Source organism: Notamacropus eugenii, chromosome 1 (assembly GCF_028372415.1).
Source record: "Notamacropus eugenii isolate mMacEug1 chromosome 1, mMacEug1.pri_v2, whole genome shotgun sequence".
Taxonomy (NCBI): domain Eukaryota; kingdom Metazoa; phylum Chordata; class Mammalia; order Diprotodontia; family Macropodidae; genus Notamacropus; species Notamacropus eugenii.
The window spans coordinates 633266460-633292446 of record NC_092872.1 but is presented as its reverse complement, the minus strand read 5'-3'; the positions used below and the strand labels follow the sequence as shown (position 1 = coordinate 633292446).

At 38.1% G+C, this 25987-nt stretch overlaps 1 protein-coding gene across 4 annotated transcripts in view; it reads right to left on the bottom strand.

The window, feature by feature from the left end:
- The window catches only part of ANTXR1 (ANTXR cell adhesion molecule 1), a 308995-nt gene that overhangs the window by 43765 nt on the left and 239243 nt on the right, over positions 1-25987 (bottom strand). Inside the window, exon 19 of one of the 4 annotated variants that reach the window (XR_011972694.1) lies at positions 8856-24734. The exons of the other annotated variants lie outside the window; for them this stretch is intronic. The gene's annotated coding sequence lies outside the window, so the exon portion shown is untranslated. Of the gene's footprint in view, positions 1-8855; positions 24735-25987 lie in introns of those variants that run through there. 4 annotated transcript variants of the gene reach the window in all.

Genomic DNA, 25987 nt, shown 5'->3' with positions numbered 1-25987 from the left:
GTTAAAGTTAATTTTCATAGAGAGGACACTAAATCTTCAGATATATTTTTTCCCCCTGTCACTTTCAAGGAGGAACCATTCTCCTGAATGAGATATTGATGCCCTCTTGTTTTAGAAAAGAACTCCCAAGTGGACACTATCTTATTTTATTTCATTGTTTTCTTTCTTTCCCTTGATCACACTTGTATATCCTAGGCTGCAAAAGAAGCCAATCAAGTAAAGTTTTGTCTCTTTGTAATTAAAGGATACCATCTTCATTACTGCAGTTCCTTTCTACCAATCTGCCATGTTTTGAATGGAAAACTTTCATCTTTTCTTCAGTTGATTCAGATAATTAGCACAAAAGACTTCAATGCTTCAATGGATTACTGGTTTTGTTCCTATTGGGACTTCTTCTGCAAACTGCTCTTCTTCAAAAACTTTCTTTTTTTTTTGGAGAGATGAATTGACTGCATTTATTAAATCATGGTACTCACTTTTCAGTCGTATCTAATAAATATGCAAAGGTTTTTGATGTAATTCAATTAGTAAATTTTCATCTTCCTGAAAAATTTTTTTTACAAATTGGGATCAAAACATACTGAAGTTTTCCTTCCAATCCTTACATTTTTCTGTTTCATGGGTCACTATGGCCAAATAATTTATTATTAACTTAGGGGTTAACCTGCTGGTGATTAGCCTTTTTCACTTAGCTAGGCTAGTTCTTGGATAGCATAATCTCTTTCTGGAATCAGACTCTGAACTTTTTTAGCTTGGTAGAATCTGCCACAGATCACACTTGTCCTCTGGGCACATTGACTCCTCCAACAGAATGGAAATTCCTTGGGGGAGGAGAGGTGGGACTTTCATTTGGTACTTGAATCCTTGGCATCTAGCACTGAGTAAGGCTAGTCATAGATATCTAATTAATGCTTGATGACTGACTGGAAGTTTCTGAGAATGAAGATAACCTCCGAACCATGAAGAAGAAACACCAAAGACAAAGAAATGAGAAAGTATGATAATAGATAAGGTGACTACAAATTGTTTGGGTGGGAATATGTGTCTCTCGCTGTTCTCTTTCAGTGTAGGCATAAAGGAAAGACGATGAGATTTAGATGAGGACACTTACTATATAGTTGTTATTAAATACTGGTTATAGGAAGAATATTGGGAATGAAAGGTTAAAAAAAGTTTTTCATTAAAAAAAGATTTTCATTATTATCTTTAGGTTATTATATTATCCTGTGAGGAAAGGGACGCATTGCACAGCAAAAAGGAGAAGTCTTGTTTAGAAAAGAAGGTATTTCAACACAGACATTTGTCTGTATAACATTTCTCTCTCACAAAATGCTGCGTGGGGTGGTCTGGGATCAGCAAGCGAGGACGTAATGCTGAGAAGGAAAGTCTTTTCAAAGTGTCAAATAATATCAAAGTTGTCCAGGTACATTTGAGCAGAATGTGGCCTACAAAATTCTTCTGACTGCTATTGGCAACTTTGGGGAGCTCTGGTCCATATTTTGGCCCATCTAGTGGGTATTGGTTCAGACTTAACTTGAAAGGGTCTTAACAACTTAGGTCATCTTTAGAAATGAACTGGCCTCCTTGACCGTTTGGGGACATATAATCAAGTGGTAGGTGGCTCAGTGAATAGAATACCAGACCTGGAGATTGGAGACTCATCTTCCTGAATGCAAATTTGTCCTGAGATACTGACTGGCTGTGTGACTTTGGTCAAGTTATTTTACCCTGTTTGCCTCAGTTTCCTCTTCTGTAAAATGAGCTGGAGAAGGCAATGACAAACCATTCTAGTATCTCTACCAAGAAAACCCCAAATAAGGTTATGAAGAGTGGGACATGACTGTAAATCATTGAACAACAACAATTGAGTGCTTGGTCATATTTTCCTGGGACTTCTTTAGACTTCCCTAGGCTCCTTCTTTCAAACCCCTACCTCTGGAGTTAGTCCAAAATTAATCTAGATGTCAGAGATAATAAGTTCATCCCTTTACTCAAGGACAGGAGTTCATAAGGTGGAGTCCACAAGGAAGTCCAAGGACTATTAAAAATGATCAGTCATACAAACCTGTATATCTTTTTTTTTTTTTTAAGCATCACTTCTACTCAGTTTTGGAATCTGGTCTCCACTAAAACCCTCCCTGGACTCTTCATCCCAGTGCTGAGGTAACTCACTCCTTTTCTTGAAATCTCTGTCAGTGGAGTTCAAATTCTAATCTCAAAATTGTTTGATTAAACACTTGTTGACAGATGGGGCCTTTATCATTTGAAAATCATCTTAGCTATATTTGGAAAGATATCACCAGAGACTTGGCCATTAGGTGATTTTTTTTGTCATGACTATTCACTAAGTGGCATACTAAGCTATTGAAGTGTTTCACTTTTGATTGGTAGAGGACCCATACGGTTGAAATGACAGATATTGGCAATATTGAAGTAGGTATTGGAACTTATATTAAATGATGCAAAAGAATGAATTTTTAAAAGGATAATCAATGTAAAAATTATTTATCCAGGTAAGAAACTCAGTAAGGTGTGTGAGTTTCTTTCAATATAACTTAAGCTAGAAAGCCATCTACTCTTCCAAATTTTTTTGGGATCAAAACAAGTTGTTAATAATTGCTCTGGGACTTCTTTCCTTTGAAATCAAGGTATTTTTGAAAGCATCATCCATTCAATATTCTATTAAAAAGCCATGAGGGGAACATTTTCCCTTTGTTATGACTCAGAGGATTTGTCGTTATGTATAACATCCTAACATTCTAGAAGGGGAAGATCCCTTGGACATAAGTGTATGTCTGTAATATCCCTGACAAATTAACATCCAGTTCCCTTGTGAAGACTGCAATGACAGGTACTTGTTTCCTTTTAAGGCAGCCCATTCCACTCTTGGGCAATTACTGTTTGTGAAGAAAGCTTTTCTTTCTATACATCTGAGCAAGAGCTCACTCTCCTCCCCTCCTTACCCCCCAGTCATTTTCTTCCCCCTCTCCTGGGAGTGGAAAGAGTTTTGGATCTGGAGTCAGAAAACTAGTGTTTGGGTGCCAGCTCTGATACTAGCTGCAACCTTTCTGAGCAAGGAGCAAATAGGCCATTTTGACTGGAACAATATGAAAGTGAAGCCTTCCAGTAAAAAGAAACCCACCACTTCATTCCGCTGCTGGATAGCTGTAATCATCAGGAAGTTTTTCCTTTCGTTGAGCCAAAACCGACCACTCTTCAGCTTCTACCCACTGTTGTCACAATACCATTTCATATCACGCCAGTATGACTGGACAAGCCAACTTGTGTGAATTAATATGCCCAAGCCAACTACTGTATTTGCCTCAGAATGTTTAATTGAATGTGTTTCAAAATGTACTCCCATTACAAGCTAAAAATAAACCAGATATCCTGCTTTACAGAATAGATGCATTCTAACAAAGATGTCTATTAATGAACTTTCCTGTAAAATGAACAGTGTTTTATTTATTGCTGCAGAAAGACAACCCAGAAAAATCTTGTTCAATTACTACTTTATTTGGAGATTAGAGAAGACATCAGAATGGTAATGCAAGATGGTTAACCAAAATTTTTGAGGTGGGCTGAGAAAAATGGTAGTTATAGACCAGAGTCTATCCAGAGAATTAACACTTGGAAAAACATTATTATGGAATTAGAATCTCCATGGGAATATTGACACTGGATTTTTGAACTTCTGAGGGATCCCCTCCCCCCATTTTCTTTTTTAATTTAATTTTTTTTGTGGTTCAAGTTGTGAGGCCAGCTTGTGGAACTCTAAGTTAAGACATAAATTTATCATTGGATCAAAAGAATGACATCATGACTTAAATGAATACTGATTTTGATATCAAAGTTTCAAGTCTGAATGTTCAGTCTATTAGGCATAGGTGGAAAGAAAAGGAAAACAACAAAAGAGTTAATAATTGCAACTCTGCAAATTATCACCCTGGGTGATGTCTACCAAGGATTGTTCACAATAGTAAATGTGGTGCCCAACTCCGTACCCCCTGGTCTCCCCGATGGTTGACCTGAGATACATATCACATAATCCAATGTAGAGGAGATTGCCATGTATAGCTGAGACAGTGGTGTGCTGTGGTACATCAATAAAACTTGGAGATATCTTTGAATCTCCCCTCTTCTTTTATTCCCATCCCAAATCAATTAAATACTCAGTCCCATTCATTCTATCATCACCCTATCTCTCACCTTTAGCTAGATCTTTCTATTCCTCCCTCAATAACCCTAGATTAGGCCCTAACTTTCTGACTGACCTTTTCCCTCTCTAAATCCATCCTCTATAAAGCTAGAAGAATGCTCTTCGTAATGCATAGGTCTGACCATGTCACTCTCCTATTTAAATGTTTTCCATAACTTCTCATTACCTAGATGATAATGATTTTCTCAACAAGCTGATTAGAATCCATTTTCTATCCTCCTAATATACTATTTCCATTTGTGTACAAGTCAAATCAGACCATTAATAGCTTCTGAATCTCATGCTGAACCCTCTCCTATGTGAGCCCATTCAAACAGTCTGTACCCCATATTGGGAACATAATTTGTACTAATTACTGCAGAAGTCATTCTTTTTCTCTCAAGGTCTAATGCAGATGACACCTCCTTTAAGAAGAGTTCCCGATTTCCATACCTTCACCCTTTTACTCTGATTCCCTGCCACCATCAATACTATGTACATGGAATTATACTTGTGTATGTAACATCCTTATTCTTTTGCAAAGCTCCTAGCAAGTGGTGACTGTATCATTTTTCATCTTTGTCCACCCAGTGCTGTGTAAAGTGTTTTGTACATAGTAGACACCTAATAGATGCTGAAGTAATTAAGTCTGACTTTTATATGAAAATGATGTTTCCACAGTTTGGTGTGAACAAAGAGTGCCTCAATTGATCTGAGTACCAGAGATGTCCAATGGCAGCCCCCACAAGGTTAATGGAATTTAGGGTAACAAAACACCTCAACGAATGTGATGTCCCTACTGGACAGACATTCAGAGGATTTGGTTAGATTCTTAGTGTCTTCATTTAATTGTGTGATGCTGGACCCACTTAGGCTTTTTGTGATTCCCTTTCCAAATCTGTATAATGGGAAGAATATTTGGACAACCTGCTTCACAGAGTTGTTATGAAGATCAAATGAGATAACGAATGGAGAATAGGAGGCAGCACAACACAGTGGAAACAGCACTGGAGTGAAAAGAAATCAGAGGATTCAGGTTCAAATCCTGACCCTGATATTTATTACCTGTGTCATCACAGGCAAATCACAACCTCCCTTGCCTTTGAGGCAGTGTGGTGTGGTGGATAGGACACTGGACAAAGAGGCAGTAAAACCTGCATTCAAATTTCATCTTTAGAGACTGACTAGTTATATGATCCTTAGCAATTGTTTAACTTCTCTGGGCTTCAGTTTCCTTATTTGTAAAATGAGAGAGTTGTACTCCAATTGCCTCTAAGTTCCCTTCCAAGTTTAGCTCTATAATCCTCCTCCATAACCGTAAAGTCCTATACAAATGCCAGATATTTTATTATTGTTATTATTGCAATGATCTTCAGAAATTATGTAAAATACTAAGTAAAAAGGTGATGTAGAAATTACAGGATTATTCATGACCCTCTCTAAGCTACCACAGTTATTATATTTTCCCATTTCATGTTATCACCATGAAACTTATGAGTCTTTGCTTAATTGGAGAATGGCTGAAAGAGTTGTGGTATATGAATGTAAGGAAATATTATTGTGCTATAAGAAGTGATGAGCAGGCAGACTTCAGAAAAACCTGGAAAGACTTGCATGAACTGAGGCTGAGTGAAGTGAGCAGAACCAGGAGAACATTGTATACAGTAACAGCAACATTGTGCAATGATCAAATTTGGTAGATTTAGCTATGATGGAAAATGCTATCCACATCCAGAGAAAGAACTGCTGAGTCCGAATGCAGACTGAAGCAGACTATTTTCTCCTTTTTTCTTTTACAACATAACTACCGTGAAAATATGTTTAATATGATTGTATATGTATAACCTATATCAGATTGCTTGCCATTTTGGAGAGTAGAGAGGGAAGGGAGAAAAAAATTTGGAACTCAAAATCTTATAAAAGTGAATGTTGAAAACCATCTTTACATGTACTTGGGAAAAAAATAAAATAATATTAAGTGGGGGAAAAAAAAGAGAATCTTTGGCTATCCCTCAGTGCCTTTGAATCCTAATTTATACTACAAGGAAAACTGAGACCAAGAAAGATTTAAATGATTTGATGAGAGTCATGGCCAAGAAATGGAAAATAAAGGTCAGAACTTAGGACTAGCCCACAAAACTGTGACTTTGTCCATGTATAACTTTTCTAAGTATATATAATACTTAGAACATAGTACTCATATAGCAGCAGAAATAGAATAAGGCTTTCTGAGAAGGTGTGAAGGCCCCCAAACTTGAAAAACAATTTCTTGTTCTAGTAGACAGGATGAAAAAGTAACCCTGAATCTTTATTTTAAATGGTTCCATTTTGACTTGGCTAAATTTCATTACAATTTTTTTCCTGCATTCAAGGTATATGAAGTTGTCTAGAGAAGTCTTTAAGGAAGTCTGACCATTTTGGGGAACAAAATTGCCAATACTTGGCAGGGGGTTCTATCATAGGAGGACTCATTTCTTGGCTCATGATGGCACTGAAATGACCCTCATGCTACGATAGCTGTTATGAAGCAGATTGCCATTTTTGGCTGATGCCAGCTGATGACTTTGAAAAGGATATAATGGTAAACTGTGTGCTGTCCTCTGAGAACAAGTCTGGTTAAGTGTAAAGAGACTCACCAACAGATAATTGGCCACTAGATGATGCCTTTACTGGTTATTGCAACTCATACAATGTCTAATAAGTCATTGAGGGGTTGCCATCTGCATAAGTGGAGGAAGCATTGATGAAATCAGGGATTTTTCAAAATGAGAAGAAAACTGTCACTGAAAAACCCCACATTACAGTAAAAATACTTTGCCATCTGTTTTTAATTATCAACAATCATGATGTGTATTGAATATTACTTAAGACTTTTCAGTGGCATTCCATCTATTTCCCAAATTCTGTAAATTATTTGTTAAATGAGCTTCATAAGTCCAGCATACCCAGTACATACAAAATAAAATTCTTCAAATTTGACCTGATAGTGACCTCTATGAGAGATCCAATAGGAAAATCTAAGGTTAAGAGTACAGATGAATCACAGAATTACAGATACTGCTAGAGATGGTGTACTCAATCTTGTTGCATTTACTGAGGCTGCCCCCAAGAGTGATAACCAACAGTGTTTTTAAAAGCTTATAGAGGAAATTAAACAGCAATTTATTTACCAAGTCAACATGTATTATCTATTATTTATTCAGCAAGGATCTATGTTCTTGGCACTATAAAGATACAAAAATGAAACCAAAATCAGTCCCTGTCTTCAAAAAACTTATAGTTTTCTTGGGATAAAGAACATGTACAAAGATAAGTGAAGGCAATATATACAGAAGCAAATACAAAGTAATATAGGGAAGAAGGCCCTAACAACTGGGGGATCATAAAGACTTTTAATAGAAGGTGGCACATGAACTGAGTTGTTGAAGAATCAGGGATTCTAAAAGACAGAAGCGAGGAGGGGAGGCATTTCAGATATGGGGACAATTTGTGCAAATACAGGGAGATAGGAGATATTTAATATGCAACAAGCCTGGAAAAGTAATCTGAATTCTGACTGTGAAGGACTTTAAACGACAAAAAGAGACATGTCTTTTATCTGAGATATTAGTGGAAGGCACTGAGTTCCCACCACCAATCTTCTTAATTACACAAAATCAATCACCACCGTACCATGAACTCTTAAATACAAATCATTTGCTAGATGACAAGACAAATGAAATTACAATCAAACATTAATCATTTATCTTTCCCTTCAAACCCTCCCCTCTTCCTTAATTTCCTATTACTGTTGAGGTCAACACCAACTTCCTAGTCACCCAGGCTTGCAACTTGGAGTTATTCTGGTCAAGGTGTGATTCTTGATTCCTCGATCTCTCTCATCACCCATGTTGAACTTCTTGCTAAGACCTGTCAGTTTTACCTTCCTAATATTTCTTTCATGCAATCCCTTCTCTCCTTTGACACTGCTACCACTCTGGTGCAGCTTCTCATCTCCTCATTCCTGGGCTATTGCAGTAGCCTGCTGGTCGTGCTCCACTCCCACTCCAGTTCACCCTTCACTCAGCTGTCAAAATGATCTAAAGTATAGGTCTGATCCCCCGCCTTATAAACTCCTTGTGGCTCCCTATCATCTTCAGCATCAAATTTAAAATCCTCTGTCTGGCATTCAAAGCAGTTGTCGTACTTTGACAATCTTTTTACACCTTCTTCCCCTCCACAGTACAGTAACACTGGCCTCCTTCTTGTCCCTCACAAGATACTCCATCTCCAGACTCTAGGAATTTTCACTGGCTGATATTTAAACCTAGATGACACTGCCTCCTGACTTCCTTCAAATCCCAGCTAAAATCTCATCTTCTACAAGAAGCTTTTCCTGATCCCCTTAATGTCAGCTAGTGCCTTAGCTTTATTTATTAGCTCTGATTTAGCCTTTATATTCTATCTTGTTTATACAATGTCTCCCCCATTAAACTGTGAACCCCCTGAGACCAGGGACTATCTTTTATCTTTCTTTGTATCCCCAAGTACTTAATGAAGTACCAGTACCTGGTAGGTACTTAAAATGATTACAGACGACTGGCTGACTTAAGAGAAGGAAAAAACAATAACACTCATAACATCTCAACAGAAGGCAAAATCAGGAATAATCAAAATATCACAGTCTACACATAAACCAGGGCCATTTTCTCCTGCCAATGCATGCAATATCTGTGAGAGACAGTGGGCACCGAATGATAGAAACTCAGAAGGGAAGCAATGAAGAGGAAAAGCCACATGCTTGGGGCCATTCCTAAATCTGGACTGAGGTCTGGCCTTGATTTCTTGGGCCTTGAAGGTGCGACACAAAGTCACTTCTCTGCTGGTAGCTGCTTTTCTGTTCCTCACCTATCACTTGTTGGCAAAGCTCAAGTCAAGTCAACAGGCATGTATGTTGTGCTTACTATGTGTCAGGTACTGGGCAAAGTTCTGGGAATATAAAAAAAAAATAAAAAAAAATAGACCCTTCTCTCCAGGAACTCACAGTCTAACTTATGCAGACAACTGTGCACAAGTAAGTTAAATACAGATTAATTGGAGAGAATCTCAGAGAACAAATGCTAGCATTAAGAGGGAGCAGAAATGACTTCCTGTAGAAGATGGGATTTTTGCTGAGACTTAAAGGAAGCCAGGGGTCAGACATGAGAAGGGAGAGCATTCTAGGTATGGGTGGCAGTCATGTGAGAATGCCCAAATTTTGGGGATGGAATATCTTGTATGAAGATACCATGGCATATAATCCTCATGATAATGCTAGAAAATGGAGGAGGTAGTTGATATGATCTGAGTTTCATAGATGATGAAACTGAGGCACAATGCTTAAAATTCTAGGCCATGTAAGTGGTGGAGACAAGGCTTAAAATGAGGTTTACTAACTTTTAGTCCCCTACTCTTTCCACTAACCTTCTATACCTCATCCCTACTTGTTGGAATATTTTTTCCTTCAAGGATCACATCAACCACATGTCCTTCCCTTGCCTTCCCAAATATCACTAGAGTATTTTTTGTCTGAATCTCTCCAGTGATCTGGTAATCCCTAACATGTATTATACTTGTTTGAATTTGTCCTATTCTATATCCTTTTAAAATTTCTATATCCTCAATACCTAACGTAGTGACTTTCAAACAGTAGGTGTTTATTAAATGTTAGTTGAATTCAATTGACCATGTTCCACTAATATGACTTTTAACCACTAAGGCTATTTTGTGTTTGTTTATCTAGGGGGCCCGAGAAAGCTTCTATATATACAGAGGCCTGGAAGGCCTTAGGGAGTGTCTAATGTACACAAGGAAAGAGGATGTCTCCTGATGGTGGAAGAGATGACAGCCTAGCATAGGAGCTGGAGCACGGCCTTGATCTATCAGCTACTACTGCTGGCGCCAGCACTGATAGAGTTTTGCATTGTTTTGGAGAAAAACTGGCTGTGTTGCATCAGAACAGATCCCACTCAAGCTGTGATTTGGAGCTGGGAGTGGGGCTGGGGAGGACTGCTGGGCTCTGATATTGGTTGTAAGATCTATGGTTATTGGATCTCTTTAAGTCTCAGTTTTCCTGCATTACTTACATTCAGGAGCAATGTAGGGAAAATAATTTTAAAACTTCTAAGTGGCATAGAAATGTATTTGAGTACTGTGACATGGCTTCACAGCCTTCTCACTGGAGTGCCTTGCACAGAGCTGGTACTCAAGGCTGGCTTCAGTTCAGATTGATGCTCCCTTGGGTAAATCTCCTCAGCTTCCTCCTTTGTGGAACAGGGATAATAATTGTGTTACCTATCTCAAAGGGTAATTTTAGGGATAGCACATTGTAACCCTTTAAAGTGCCAGGTAAGTGTGAGTTTTTTTTTATAGTAGTAATGACTAAATTTTCTTTCCCTAAAGTCCTATTTTGATGCTTCAATATGGCGTAGAGATGACTTTGGGTTGTGGAAGGCAGGCCCTGTTGAGTTAGAAAGGGACTGAGTAAAGGTTCATTGAAGGGAGCGGTATAATTGTAGTTTGGAGTCTATCTAGTCAGGTTCACAGAGGGTCAACCTGAGGTGATAAAATGGCAGCCAGGTTCTATAGGTGATAAGAATTTCAGCTACATGAACTTGTGATGAGAACCTACTAAGGTACACAGGCTATGTTTGCAGAGGGACAAGTCACACCACAAAAAGCATGGACCCTTGAAGTATTGAATAAGAGGCAGAAATTGATAGCCTCATCCTACAGCAAGGCAGCACCAGGAAGTGACTTAGTAAATTCTAAACTTGCCTAGCGATTAGGCAGTTTCCAGGGGAAGCAGATAATTACTGCTTCCTTCTTCCCATTCTCAAAAGACAAGAAGGAAGGATATAGAATCAAACTAAGAATATTAGAGGGGCAAGAACCTGAGAAAATCAGTTGGTGAGTCTACCTTTCCTTTCCCAGTGGCAGCTAGGTGGTACAGTGGCTATAACCCTAAGTCTGTAATCAGGAAGTCATGAGATCAAATTTGACCCTAGACACTTATGAGGTGGTCTGACCCTGGGCAAATCAATTAACCTCTGTTTGCCTCAGTTTTTCATCTGTAAAATGGGGATGAAAAGAGCACCTACCTCCCAGGATTGTTGTAAGGATCAAATTAGAAGAAAATTGTAAAGCACATAGCACAGTACCTGTCACAAAGTAAGTGTTATATAAACATTAGCTCTGATAATAATGGTGATAACTGAAATAGGGAGAAGCGAAATTACTTGCCCAAAGACACAGGAATTAAGTAGCAGAGCTGACCCTCAAACTCAGGTCTTCTGACTCCAACTTTGGCATTTGTTTCCTTATACCAAGTTCTCCACGATTGGACTTATCACACTTCTCACCTCTGCCCCCTAGCTTCCTTCAAGTCCCAGCTAAAATTCTCCCTTCTGCAGGAAGACTTTCCTGATTCCACTAAAAGCTAGTGCCTTCTCTTTGAGATCATCTCCACTTTATCCTATATAGGGTTCATAGAGACTTCTTTGTTGGATGACTGCTCCCCACATTAGACTGTGAGCTTTCTTTTTAAAACATATTTCCATATTAGTCATGCAGGGAAAAAAGAATCAGAGCAAAAGGGAAAAATCATGAGAAAAGAAGAAAAAGAGAAAATAATCTGCATTCAGACTCCATAGTTCTCTTTTTGGATATGGATAGCATTTTCGATCAAGTATCTTTAGGAATTCCACTGTGAGCTTCTTGACAGCAGGGATCAATCCCCTCCTTTTCTTAGTATCCCTAGTGCTTAGAACAGTGCTTAGCACATAATTAGCATTTAACAAATGCTGTTGACTTGACTTGACCAATTTTCCTTCTATACCAGTTCTGAGAGGCCTTGCCCTTTTCTTTGCTACCAGGCTAATTCTGCTAAAAGTGAGTTTGTTCTGGGCTGGGTGAGCACAGAGGATTAGGAGGGGAGATGGCAAGCAAAAACCTCTCCCCAAATAAAAAAAATAACCATTCCTTTGTTAATTGAAGAATTGCTATGGCCAATTTCAAACTTACGAAATTAATTAAGAGAGAATGTTCTAATTTTATTATAAATCAAATTCTTGAACTTAAAGAATTATGTTTTGGCACCTAGTGGTAAATGTTGTAGCCTAGCTTTATTAAACATTTTAAATACCCAGAGAAAAGGGTCCATGAAGCAGGATCATAGAGCAGGAGTTCATAAGCTGGGATCTGTGACCTTTTCCCCAGAATATTTTGACAACTATACTTCAATATAATTTGTTTCCTTTGTAATTCTATGCATTTTATTTTTGTGCATTGAAAAACATTATTTTGTGGTGGCAAAGAACTGGCAACTGAGGAGAGGCCCATCAATAGAGAATGAGTAAATAAGTTGTAGTGTACGATTGTGATGGAATTCTACTGTGCTATAAAAAAAAAATGATGAGCTGGTTGTCTTTAGAAAAACATGGAAAGACTTGCATGAAATAATGAACAGAGAAATGAGCAGAACCAGAGGAACATTGTAAATAATAACATCAACACTGTTTGAAGAATAACTGTGAGCAACTAAGTTATTTTGAGGATTATACTCAAATAGTCAATATTATAGATATTCAAATATTATACTCAAGTATACAAATACTCATGTAATCCTTAATATTATAAATATTCAAATCAACTACAAAGGACCTATAACGGAAGATTCTATCTACCTCTAGAGAAAGAATTGAAAATTAAAGGATAGTATGGTTTTTACATATATCTATATCTACATCTACATCTGTATCCATATCCATATCCATAACTATGTTGAATGGTAACTTTATCTAGTCTGGGATGGGAAGGGAGAAAAAATAGGCAAAAAACCCCATTATTCTGAGGAGGGGTTCATGGGCTTTCCCATGATTCAGAAAAGCTTAAGAACCACTACTCAGGAAGTTATAAGTGTGGAATCAGAGGATACTCCAGCATGGGTGAAGTCAGAAGGATGATATATTGGAAAGAACCCTGGATTAAGAATTAGGAAGCTGTGGGTCCTACTCCCTCTTCTAAATACTGTTTGCCTCAGTTTTCTCATCTGGAAAATGAGAAAGTAGGAGTAGACAATTTGCAAGTTCTTTGAATTCTAAAAATGTTTTTGTCCTATTATAATCTGGCAATGAGGGAAGGGGATGACTGATGCAGAGACTATAGCAGAGTTAAAGAAGGACTGCTAAGGAAAGGTGATGGATCTACTTAGGGACAACAAGTTCTAGTAACCAGAGGTACTATGCCAGTATGCCACAGTGACCAGTAGTCATAGGGCTGGCCACTCTGAAATGCCTTTTCCACCAATAGTTTTTAGTCTTGTAGACTGAAGTGTATGTGTATGTGTGTGTGTGTGTGTGTGTGTGTGTGTGTATGTATGTGTGTGTGTGTGCATGTGTGTGTGTGTGTGAATAGAGCTCTTGATTTTGTAATGATACTAAACAGGAAAATGAGATTTGTTTTAAAGAGGTTCACTTTACAGCAAGTTGATTGGTCCATACTTTTTCTGAAAAGTAAGAGGTTCTTGTAGTAGAAGATAAATACACATGGAGGCCCGTTACAAGAAGAATGGACACAAAGAGAATGAGGTAATAATGTGCATCATTGTGTCCCTTGTGTATCTATGGGTCTGTGCTGTTTCCAGTAGAACTCTTTCTCTCACTGGGATACCCCTCAGGGTTCCAGAGACCACAGGGTGTTGTTGCTCTACCTTAGAAGTGGTTACACAATATAATGGATCAAGAGGAAAAAACCCCACTGTTCACCTTTATGTATACTGACTCTGACTGCATATAGTATAGAGAGGCCACTGATGGCAGTAAAACTTCATATATGCACAGGGAAAATAGAGACTTGAAGAAGACACAAAACAACTAAACAGTTATTGCTATTATTAAGTTACGGTTTATATTACATTAGAAACAACTTTGTAAGAGGGAGGTCTTTTAGGTAACACTAGTATTCGTGGTGGAAGGGAAACTTGGATTTTACTTGGTTTTTTCTGGATCCAGTATTTTAAAATATTCAACTAAATACATCAAGTACAATTTTGAATAAAATTTTATTGCATATATGCTAAGAATGTCTTTCCTGTGGTCAAAGTAGGGTTGATTCTGTTTTTTAATCTAAATATGTTTCCAATCACAATTTGAGGCTGCTTGAAATTACCTAGCCCCTGGCTATGCATTTTATAGGAAAGCCACAAAACATACGTGCAACTGGACTGATGAAGTAAACCTATTGTGAAAATCCAGTGTAAGCATTCTGGGTTATTAGCAAACAGCTGTTAATCCTGCCAGCTTGTTCTAATTGGGTCCAGACATTTCAGATGAAGGGCTATCCTTCCATTAAAAGTGACTACATTCTTTTTATCCAGTTTGATAGAGTAGTTAGAATGTACCCTTCAATTAAGCAGTGAATCTAGGCAGGCCAGAAATATTTCATAGACCTTCATTTTCCTATAGACCTTTTGTTCATTGTATTTATAAGCAACTGTGACCAGATGTTCTGGATTTTCTGAGAGAGCCTTGAATTTCACCTTCAGGTCCTGGGTTCCTGCTTCTCTCTCTCTCTTTTTTAATCTAAAATTGATGTTTCTAGGTTTCGTCAAGAGCAATCAACTTCATGAGGAAATCCTGTCCCCTTTGATTGGTGGCCACGGAAAGAGGGTGAATGATGATGAATTGGGAAACAAAACAAAACAAATTTAGTTGCAGCCTGAATACATCCTTTTTGAATATTTTAAATATAAACATTTGGCAATGTTAACCTATTTGTGCTATCCAAAAGGTTGCTCTTTATTGTTTGTGTTACTTTTATTAGATCTAGGCTCCTTCAGATTTACATAAACAATGCTGATCTAGCTTTGCATTCACTAGCAGGAAGGGGTGTAGTGGGACCAGTCCTACTGAAGAAGAATGAATTTATAGCGATAATATTTGGTTGAAGAGCAAGGAATACTTCTTTTGGCTTACAACCACGACAGAAACTCTTCTTCTTTAAGCTGTGATTGAAAATAAAACCCAGTTTGCTTAGCTATCTCTTTGCATTAAGCCTAACTTCTCCCCAAATGAAGAACTAAGGCTTTATAGAAACTCAATCACTTCCGCTATCTAAGTAAGAGGCATACAGCTTTCTCTTTTCTCAGACTACTTGGAAATATATTTTCTAACCCTTTCTTTGCACTTTTGCCTAACTAAGAAATTTATTGAAGACTCTATGAGATCCTCTCTCTATTTTCTACTTCCCTGCTCTTGGATTTAGATCCCGAGTTTATTAGCATCGTTGTCATCATCAATAAATATTTATTGAACATCTACTAGGCATTTTGGCAAGTCTTATCAACAGGAAAGAGTTTGCATAAAACAATACCCTGCCAAATAATAACAATGATGATAATAATGGTGATGGTAACAAGATGATTTATACCCACATGCAGATTAAAAAGACCCTCCGGGGCAACATCTGTGTGAATTCAACCAACGGTGTGAGGAAAAAGATGTGGCTGAGTCACATGTATTTCTTAATAGAAATGAAGAGTTTAAAATGTTGATTCAGAATTAATTTATTGCCACTAGAAATCATAGAAAGATTGTCTGTCAAGAGCTCAGATTTACTGATCAATACCACGAATGCAGAGAAACATTAGCAACTGTGAAACTCATCATTGTAGGCTTCAAAAATTTATCGTGTACTGAATACTTATCAAGACAAGACATGGTTGGAATTACACACAAGAAGATTAATATCTTTCATAAATGAGGAGATGATAAATCCTTGTAAAAATCTCAAATATCCTTATTTGTTAGTTTTCTTCTTTCTTATGAACTTATCAACAAACAAAAACATTTCAACATTCAAGTAATAAGAGTATTTTACACAAACCTGTAAACTTAAGTTATATACAGTTTTTTTAGTACATATTATATTTGACAGACTTTTGTTTTATTCTGTGTTTTAAAAATGTTTTATCCCTGATTTTTATTTTCTTTTTCCTATCTATAACTTTCCAAGCCCTGTTTCTCACAAAAATTACAAAAATAAGTATAGTCAAGCAAAATAAATCAACACAATGGCCATTTCTGAAAATATGCCTCATTCTACATCTCTAGATCATCACTCCTCTGCCAAGGGGCAGGCTTCAGCCAACATCGATTTTATATGGAAATAGTAGAAACTGTGCAACATATCATTGAAAGCTATAAAAATTTGATGCCTATCAAATATCTAGAAAGAGGATCAAGTAAACAGAATTATACACACCAGAAGTTCATTATCCCCCATGAATTACTAGATGCAAATCCACATACCACTAATACAAAATATTCTTCATAATTCAACAAATAAATTGGAGCATCATCAAGGACAAAATTTCTACCCACAATTGTTTGGATATAACATAACTTGTAAAAAGGAAAACATTTTTAAATGGATGCCACCATATTAAATACTCATAATCTCCAAAAGGAATGAAAAGCTCTTGAAATATAGAGATCTTGGTAGAAATAATCAAAACCATGTGGGAATCATATGAAGTACATATCATTCCTGTCCACCCATCTGCTCCTGGGGTTATCTCAAAGATGATTTAAGTGAGCCCACTGAAGATGAGCTTACAGAACAACAGTTTCATCCAAATACAAAAAGTAACCATTTTATCGACCTGGCCAATAATCAGTTGAATGTTAAACAACTGCGTGAGATAGCAACTTGTGCCAGGATTCTTTCTAGCTGAGCTCCATCAATTATAAGATGAAACAAATAATGATGGTTATGATAACCAAAATAGAGGAAGGAAAAGGAAGAAATGTTTAAAGATACTGATGTAGATACATAAGGGACTTACCAAACAACAGCTTTAAAAAAGACATAGAAAACATGGAATATGAATACAAAAAGTATGCCACTGCTCTGGAAGAATGGTGCTAGGTTAGTTAATGCTCAGAATAAATTGAGATAGCAAGGAAAATTAAGGATAGCAAATAGCTTTTTCTTTTTTTTTTTTCTTTTAAACACTCTGTTGGGAAAAGTGGAAGATCAAGAGGAGGACAAAACTACTGCTTGGGATGAATGACATCAGTGGATAGTGGATAATGATAAAGGCAGAGTTGCTCAACTCTGATTTTGCCAGTATTCTTTGCTAAGGGCAATGCTTTCTGGACTGAAGTAGTCAGAGCAAAAATGGCTCATAGGGAAGTGAAGTCCCAGTTAAGTAGGGATGAGTTCACATCAAGACTAGATGAACCACATCCTTGAATGGGGAAAGAGTTAGCAGATGTGATTCCTGAGCCATTGTCAATGATCTTGAAAGGTAATGGGGAATAGGAAAGCAAATTCAGAACTAGAAAAAGGCAAAAATTATCCTAATTTTAGAAGAGGTAAGAGAATGGAGTTTCTGGCAAAAATCTAGAATATATGATTAAGGGGGGTAATTTGTTGCTGTTTCAAGGTAGCTAAATGGCACAGTGGATAGAGTCTTGGAATTCAAGTCAAAGAAGACCTGAATTGAAATTTGTCCCTAGGTAAGTTACTTAATAGCTATCTGCCTCAGTTTCTTCATATGTAAAATGAGAATAACAATAGCACCAATTTCCCCTGTGAGAATGAAATGAAATGATATAAAGAATTTAGCAAAACTTAAGGTACTATATAAATATTATCTTTATTACTCCTACCACCACCATGACTACTACTACTGTTTGTCCTTCATTTTCAAAGAAAGCTTTGACTTGAATGTGAATTGGATTTAAGAAAGGCAGAGTTGCAAAAAGTCATCAGCCTCACCCTCTCTTTCAGACTCATCCAAGTCCAGTGGCAGGACAAAAGTTAGAAATGACTGGCAATGGCTTGGGTACAGTGAATGACCTGGTGCCTACCATGTCTGACCAAGCTCTAAGAATCCCACAGCACCTGCTTCAATCACTTTCATGACTGTTGGAACAAATTGTTCTCATCTGCCCATTCTACTGAAGGAAGTCTTTGCATGCTTGGGGTAGACATCCCCCTAACTCACTGATGGGTTTGAGGTCTGTTGGCTACTCTCAACTTGGTTTAGCCAGTCTGTTGAGTTGGTTTATTGAAGTGTGGCTGCTGTGCATGCCGTAGCTTCTTGGAGCCACAGGTAAGAGGTGAGTGAGTTAGGTGGCCCCAAAGCTAGATGAGCAGTACTGAAAAGGGTTCAGCAAGGCCTCATAACCAGAGGTGCTATTCCTCACTGAACACCCCATCCACCACCACCACCACCATTACTACTCCTACCACCACTACTACCATCACCACCACCACCATTGCTGTGGCTGCAGCTACTATTACTATCCCTACTGGCCAGCTTGATTTCATCAAGAACAAGTCATACTAATGAAAACTTTCTTTGGCATGTGGAGTCAACTCCATTAATAACTAAGTTGTAATGGTACGTGAGTGTCTAGAATGAGGATGCATTTCTAATTATTGTGATTGAACAATGGGCAGGAAATTCATCGAAGTTTCATTTTAGCAGAAAAAAATCATCTTCTAGTACTGGTAGAAAGATTCTACAGAAAATGGCAGAAGATCAGAGAGATAATCTCAATGGACAATAATGAAGGTTCTCTTCCTTCAGGCAGGATGAAGAATCAATAAGCAACAAGACAAGGAATAATGAAGACTTCTAGGAATTTCAGGTACTAGAGGGAGGTCATTTTTGGGTAGACTGAAATAAGATACTGTATATCCAAGGGCTAACATGATGAATGCTGGATATAGATGGTGTGGTCAGGAGTAGCCATGTGGACAAGAGAAGGCAATTGTTGGAGTGAGCAGATGGCCCATTAAATGACAGGAAATAAATACCAAGTCCTGCTAGAAGGAATGGTAAAGACATGTTAGATTCCCAGAATTTCAGAACTGTAATGGACCTCAAAGTTTATCTAGTCAAAAGTTTATCTGACAAAGAATCCAGCTTCCGCATAAATACTTCTTAGGATGAGAAACTCACTGCCTTATGGAGTAGCCCATTCTGTTTTGTACAACTCTAATATTTAGGAAATATTTCCTTACATTAAGATGAAATTTGGTTCTCTGTGACTTCCACCTATTGTTCCATGTTCTATTCTCCGGGGACAGCATTTCTAGGGGGATAAAGTAGGGTACCATGGAAGAATTACCAGATGAGGAGTCAGGTAAATCTGGGGCCTAATTATAATTTTACAACTAAATTTGTATGTGATTTAGGGAATTTATTTTTCATTATGTAATAATTTGTAGCTATTAACCTGATGTGTCAATCTCCTAGGGATAACATTCTTGTTACAGTAGATCATAGTATAAGTAAACGAAGAAAGAACTGATTGAATGATTGAATACAAAGAGTAGTCACTAATGGTTCAATGTCAGTTTGGAAGGAAGTCCCAGTGGAGTCTAAGGGTCCAGGGGTCTGTTCTTGGCCCTAAGCTATTTAACACTTTTTACCAGTAGCATGAACAAAGACATTGATGGCATACTTTTCACATTTATAAATGACACAATGATGAGAATGCTAGTTAACTTGCTGAATGACAAACTCATGATCAGTTTTGGAGGGAATCCTGTAAAATCATTTTTAATAGGGACAAATGTAAAGTTTTTATTACATTTGGATTCAAAAAGTAGTTTTACAAATATACGACAGAAGGGATGTGGCTAGAAAGACAGTGACTCTGGGTCACTGAAAGCTATACTAACGGAGCATAAGCTCTGATGGTTCCCATCAAGCCAGGCCCAGTGATAGAGTCTATGTCTGTTATCCACACACCAAAGTAGCTAAGTTTGGAGAAGCTCATCAGTAGTTTGGCTACAAAGTAATGACTTTGGCAGATATGGCAATGCTTGAAGACCACTTACTGCATTGTAGAGGGGTTGAAATCTGTGCTTGTTGTCAACGTAATGGCATTTATGGGTCCTGGAAGGAATGAAGGAAGAAGGGGCAAAGAAAAGGGGATAAGCATTTATGCAGTGCCTACTGTGAGCCAGGGACTAGCTGAAGCATTTTACAAATATTTTCCGTGCATGTACATATATAACTATATGTGCATTTATACATGCATGCATACACATGTGTAATCACACACACATTCAGGTGTAATTATACATGTATGTGTATAATTACACACACATGTATATGCACACATGTATATATATACATATATGTGTAATTATATAATATATACACATGTATAATTATACACATGCATGTGTAATCTAACACATAATTTGACAACCTGACTTTAGCACTAAAAAAGCCCCTCTAAATAACTGATAGGCTACCAGCATAGTGAGGCCCTTTGAACCTGGGGTAAGCATTCTGGTTTTTATATAATAGGAAGGTTCTGGTGGATGTAGGGGAAAAAAAAAGAGTAGTGATTTGAGAACATAAGACACTTGGTGGAAGCCAGGCCTGAATGGAGCACTCTAGTGGGAAGGGGTTTTTAGACAGTCAGAAGGCATTGTGGGATCATGCAAACTGGGGTTCGAGGGTGCAGGCTAAAAGGGGAAAAAGTGGAGGAAAGGTACAGCAGAACGGAATGACATTTAGGACTGACCAGGCAAGAGGGGCAGGCTCTCTTAGCTTGCTGGGGACATTTCCGTGAATTCTCAAACTTGTCCAAACCTTTCCTTTCTTTCATCTTCTTCTTTTTCTGGCTGGGAGGAGCGGTCTGGGAAGTGTATTCAAGCTATAACCAGTCTAGTCTGGCAGCTTGCCATTTTCTTATGGTTTGAATTTATATGCCACCTGAGTGTTTCAAAAGTCACATGGCCATTAAGAGGGAATAGTTGAATCTTGTGAATGGAAATCATGAACAAAGAGGGAAGAATCTAGACATGAGAAACAGTGATGAGAAAGCTGCAATTCTGGAAGGTTTAAAAAAATATTCCAAATGACACCTCTGGACTTGAATCTCTGGACTGGCTTGGAAGAGACAGAAATGGAAGTAGAGAATAAGTTATTCATTAGTAGGAAGAGAATCTTGTGTCCAAGTAATATACGAAGGCTTTATCTGGTTAATTAATTAGCTGATCACATAACTGCCTGACGCTTTCTGTAAATAGCAGAAAGCAGAGGGAGGAGACAGGAGTAGGTAGATACGGCTCTGGAAACACTATTCTGTGTAGTTCTAAGCCTTACCTCCCAGACCGTACATAACACAATACTAGAGCCAGACTTTGAAGGCACCCTCTCGAACTGCCTGAGATCTAGGTCTGGTTCTATCATTCCCTGCCGTATGACAACCTAGAGACCACTGGATCTAGAGTTAAGAACTGAGTTCAGATCTAGTTTCACATTAGCTGGGTAATCCTGTGCAAATTCTTTAACTTCTTTCTGCTTTAGTAAAATGCTTTGCAAACCTTACAATGCCATATAAATATCGACTTTTTAAAATTCTGTTTGGCTTTCACCTCCTTCATAGATAAAATAAAAAGATTTGAATGGAAATTCACAGTTATTTTGTTAGATTGAGCTACTTTTCATTTTTCTGAAGACTTACAATCATTTTAAGGGCACGGGAATGAAGGCCTAAAGAGTTAAAAATAAGCAAAATTGTATATTAATTGCAGGCTGAGGACCCCTAAAACTGAGCACTTGAATGAAATTCTCCCTTCTAAGCCAAGTTCCTACACTCCTCAACGATAGCTCCATTTGGAACAGTACTGTTATTTCAAGGAAAAATTGCCCTCACAGGAATTGGCTGATGATGTCATTCCTTGGAACGGATTCTTTTTTTTTTTAATCTAGATTCTTTGGGTTCATGACATAGCATTTAATTTTCCCCCAGTTTAACTAATGCAATTTGTGATGGGGAGCTGCTCTTCTGTGGTGTAGTTGTGTGGAAAAGATATCAACTTATGGAAGTTGAGAGTCGGAGGGGCCTTTAGAGTTCGTCTAGTCTGACCCCTACCTGAAAGCGACACTCTCTCAAATATTCCCAGAAGCTGGTCATCTACTTCTACTCAAAGATGGAAAATTCAGAATCTCCCAAAGGCAGTCGATTCCAAAAGAGGCAGGGCACGAAAACAGACAGAATCAAAACAGGCTTTGGAATCAAAGGACCCAGGTTAAAATTCTGGCTGTGATACTCACTCACTATGTGGCCTTTGGCATGTTTCAAATCAATAAGCGCTTATTATGTATTTGCTTTGCGTGAAACACTATGCTAGGAGCTAAGGCTACAAATGATTTTTTTTTTTTTTTAGAAACAAACATATTATTATGTGCCAGGTATTATGGTAAACTCTTTATAAATCCCATATCATGATATCCTCACAATATAATTAGTTCATTTTATCCTCACAACAACCCTGAGAGACAGGGGCTATTATTACTCCCATTTCAGATAAGGAAACTAAAGCCGACATGGGTTAAGTGACTTGCCGTGAGTCCCACAGCTAGTGAATATCTGAGGATAGAGTTTTACTCAGGTCTTCCTGATTCCAAGTCTGGGACTCTATCCCTTGTGCCACTTAGAGGCCCCTAAAGAGTAAGTCTGTTCACTTTTTTTGGACCTTTCTTTCTTTAAGAAAAAAAAAGAAAGAGATGCACTGGATTATCTATCAGGTCCTTTCCTTTAAATCGATTTTCCTTTATTGTATCATGGCAGTCCATTCCATTAAAGGGCAGGTCTAACTACTGGGCAGTCTTCATTTATTTATTTATTTTCAGTGTTCCACAATCACTACCATAGAACCTAGATTTTTTCTTTTCCTCTTTCCTCCTCCCTCCTCCACATCTACCTCCTCCCTCCCTGAGATGGCATACAATTTTATATAGTTTCTACATACACGTTCCTGTTAAATACATTTTCACCGTAGTCATGTTGTATAGAAGAATTAAAATGAATGGGAGAAATCATATAATAAACCAAAATGTAATACAGAAGAAAATGATCTTCTACAATCTGCGATTTAATTCCATAGTTCTTTCTCTGGATGTGGAAGGCATTTTGCCTTAAAAGACCATTGGGAAGTTTTTAAGTCTTTGCATTACAATGAAGTTCTAAGTCTACCAGAAAAAATCTTCACACACTGTGGTTTGTTGCTGTGTACAAAGTTTTGGTTCTGCTCCAGTTTTTTCTTAAATCAAACTTAAATCTACCACTCTAACCATTGCTCCTGTTTCTGTTCTCTGGGTGAACAAGTCTGAACTTTCTTCCATATGACAGCAAATATATGAAGATCGGAACTTGTTGTTCAGTTGCATATGACTTTTTGTGACCCAGTTTGGGGTTTTATTGGCAAAGATACTGGAGTGGTTTGCCATTCTGTCTCCAGCTCATTTTGCAGATGAAGAAACTGAGGCAAACAGGGTTAAGTGACTTACCCAGGGTCACTTCGCTAGCCCATATCTGTGGTTGGATTTGAACTCAGGTTTTCCTGATTCCAAACCCAGTGCTCTATGCATTGCACCACTGAGATGCTCCAAATATAGGAACTATATTCTTCTAAACCTTCTCTTTTCCATACCCAGTTCCTTCCAGTGATTTTGACAGGTATTCTAGTTCCTTCCCCATTTTGATTGCCTTCTTGCCTTATGGGTTCCAACTTGTTAATGATGTTCTTAAAATATATTATTCAGAACTGAACGCAGCATTTCAGATGGGATCTGATGAGGTCAGAAAGCTGGAACTATCACCTTCCTTATTCTGGATGTTAGGTTTCTCTTAAGTCAGTCTAAGATTTCATTAGCTTTTTTAATTGTCCCCAAATCTTTCTCATATGAACTGGTTGTTGTACTTTTTTTTTTAGTTATTCTTCTCTACATTGTACTTGCAAAGTTAGTTTTTTGAACCCAAGTGGAAACTTCTGTATTTATCTTTTTATTAGATTTAGTCCATCATCCAATCCTGTAAGGAACTTTTTGTATGTTGCTTCTTTCTTGTAATGGGCTAACCTAGTGGCACAGTGTCTAAGCTACCCTTCTCTGGATGCTTTCCATCTTGTCAATGTTTTTCCCAAAAAGAGGTGCCCAGAAGCAGCTCATTCTCCAGAATACTTAGAGAAATGATAAAAATCTTTTTTCTTTTTGGTGAGGTGGGGAGGATAGGGAAGGGAGAGTGAGGACAATGAGGAGGAGCCTAGAGGGGAAGGGAAGGTGACAAAGAAGGGAATGCAATGGATAAAGGACAGAGCAAGGGCTGTTCTCTTCAATGACATTTATTCACTTCGATTGCATTACATTTATTTATTTAGCTCAGCCTCCTGCTGCGGGGTAGGATGTTGTACTGAATAATTTAAGGATGGACTGCCCTGCAGCATCTACTTTGGCCATAGTTTTCTTGAAAGAAGCTAATTTTTACAGATTTTTTCAGTGATTGGGTTCTGGTGCTCTGGTATTTTCATGGCTCAGCAGCGTCAATCAAGACTTTCAAGTGCGAACATCCCTCTCCAGTGAGATAATGAAGAGAATCATTTCCAAGAGTGAGGACTGAATGAATCCCAGGGAGGATTTAACTATCCAGGGAAGGCAGAGTGCCAGAAGAAATCAGATCTTGCTAAATAAGCTGTGGCTCTGAAAGAAGAGTCAACAATCTTTGTAACCTGGAATACTCTCTACAGGGCTTAGTGATGGGGATGCTCCGGGAGGCTGAAGGTAGGGGAGAGAGGAAACAGAATAGGAAAGCAAGGGAGAGATGGATAGTAGAAGAAAGACAGGGAGAGAGAGACAGAGACAGAGAGACAGAGAGATACAGAGAGATGGGGAGAGAGAAAGAGAGAGAGGGAGGGAGGGGGAGAGAGAGGCAGAGGGAGAAAGACAGACAGAGGCGTGGAGACAGAGAGAGAGAAGAGCTGGTGGTTGAGGACAGTATGATATAATGGACAAAGTGTTGTTGGACTTGGACTCAGAAATATAGGGTGCTCCAAAAGTCTTTGAGCATTTTTATACTATTAAAGCTTAAAATGTCATTAAGACTTTAGAGACACCTCATATTTGAATTCTGGCTTCTGCTGTGAGACTCTGGACAAGTCACTTAATTTTTCTTTAATTGTACTGTCTTTATTTGTAAATGGTGATGATAGTAACTATACTGTTAAAGTAAGAAAATCATTTTGCAAACCTTCTCATGCCCAGCCCTAGTCCCATCAGTTGTCCTGCTCTGTTTTAGAAGGAGTCTGTCTTAAATAAGGTATTCTAATAATAATAGCTAGCATTTATATGGCACCTACTACGTGCCTTGAAGAGGCAACCGGTGGCTCAGTGGATATAGCACTGGGACTGGAGTCAGGAAGACCTGAGTTCAAATGTGACCTCACCAGCTGTGTAACCTTGGGCAAACCACTTAACCTCTGTCTTAATCTACTGGAGAAAGAAATGACAAACCACTCCAGTATCTTTGCCAAGAAAACCTCACATGGAGTCACAAAGAATCACACACGACTGAACAAAAACAAATGTGCCTATTTTCTCATTTGATCCTCACAAAGATCCTGGTTGATAGGTGTTATTATTGTCATCCCCATTTAACACTTGAGGAAACTGAGGCAAGCAGACTGTTAAGTAACCTGCTTAAGTTCACACATCTAGTAAATGTCTGAGGCCAGATTTGATCTTAGCTCCTCCCCACTCCAGACCCAGCCCTCTGTGCACTATGGTGCCACCTAGATACCACTCTCTGTGCACATCATTCAGATACCTGCTTTACTTGGTACCACGTTTGCTTGACTAAACCCCACTTGGAAGATAATTTGTGCGATGGATAAAAAGCAGATGTCCTTACTGGGACAAAAAAGACATACCTAGGCTCTCTGAAGGATAAGACTAAC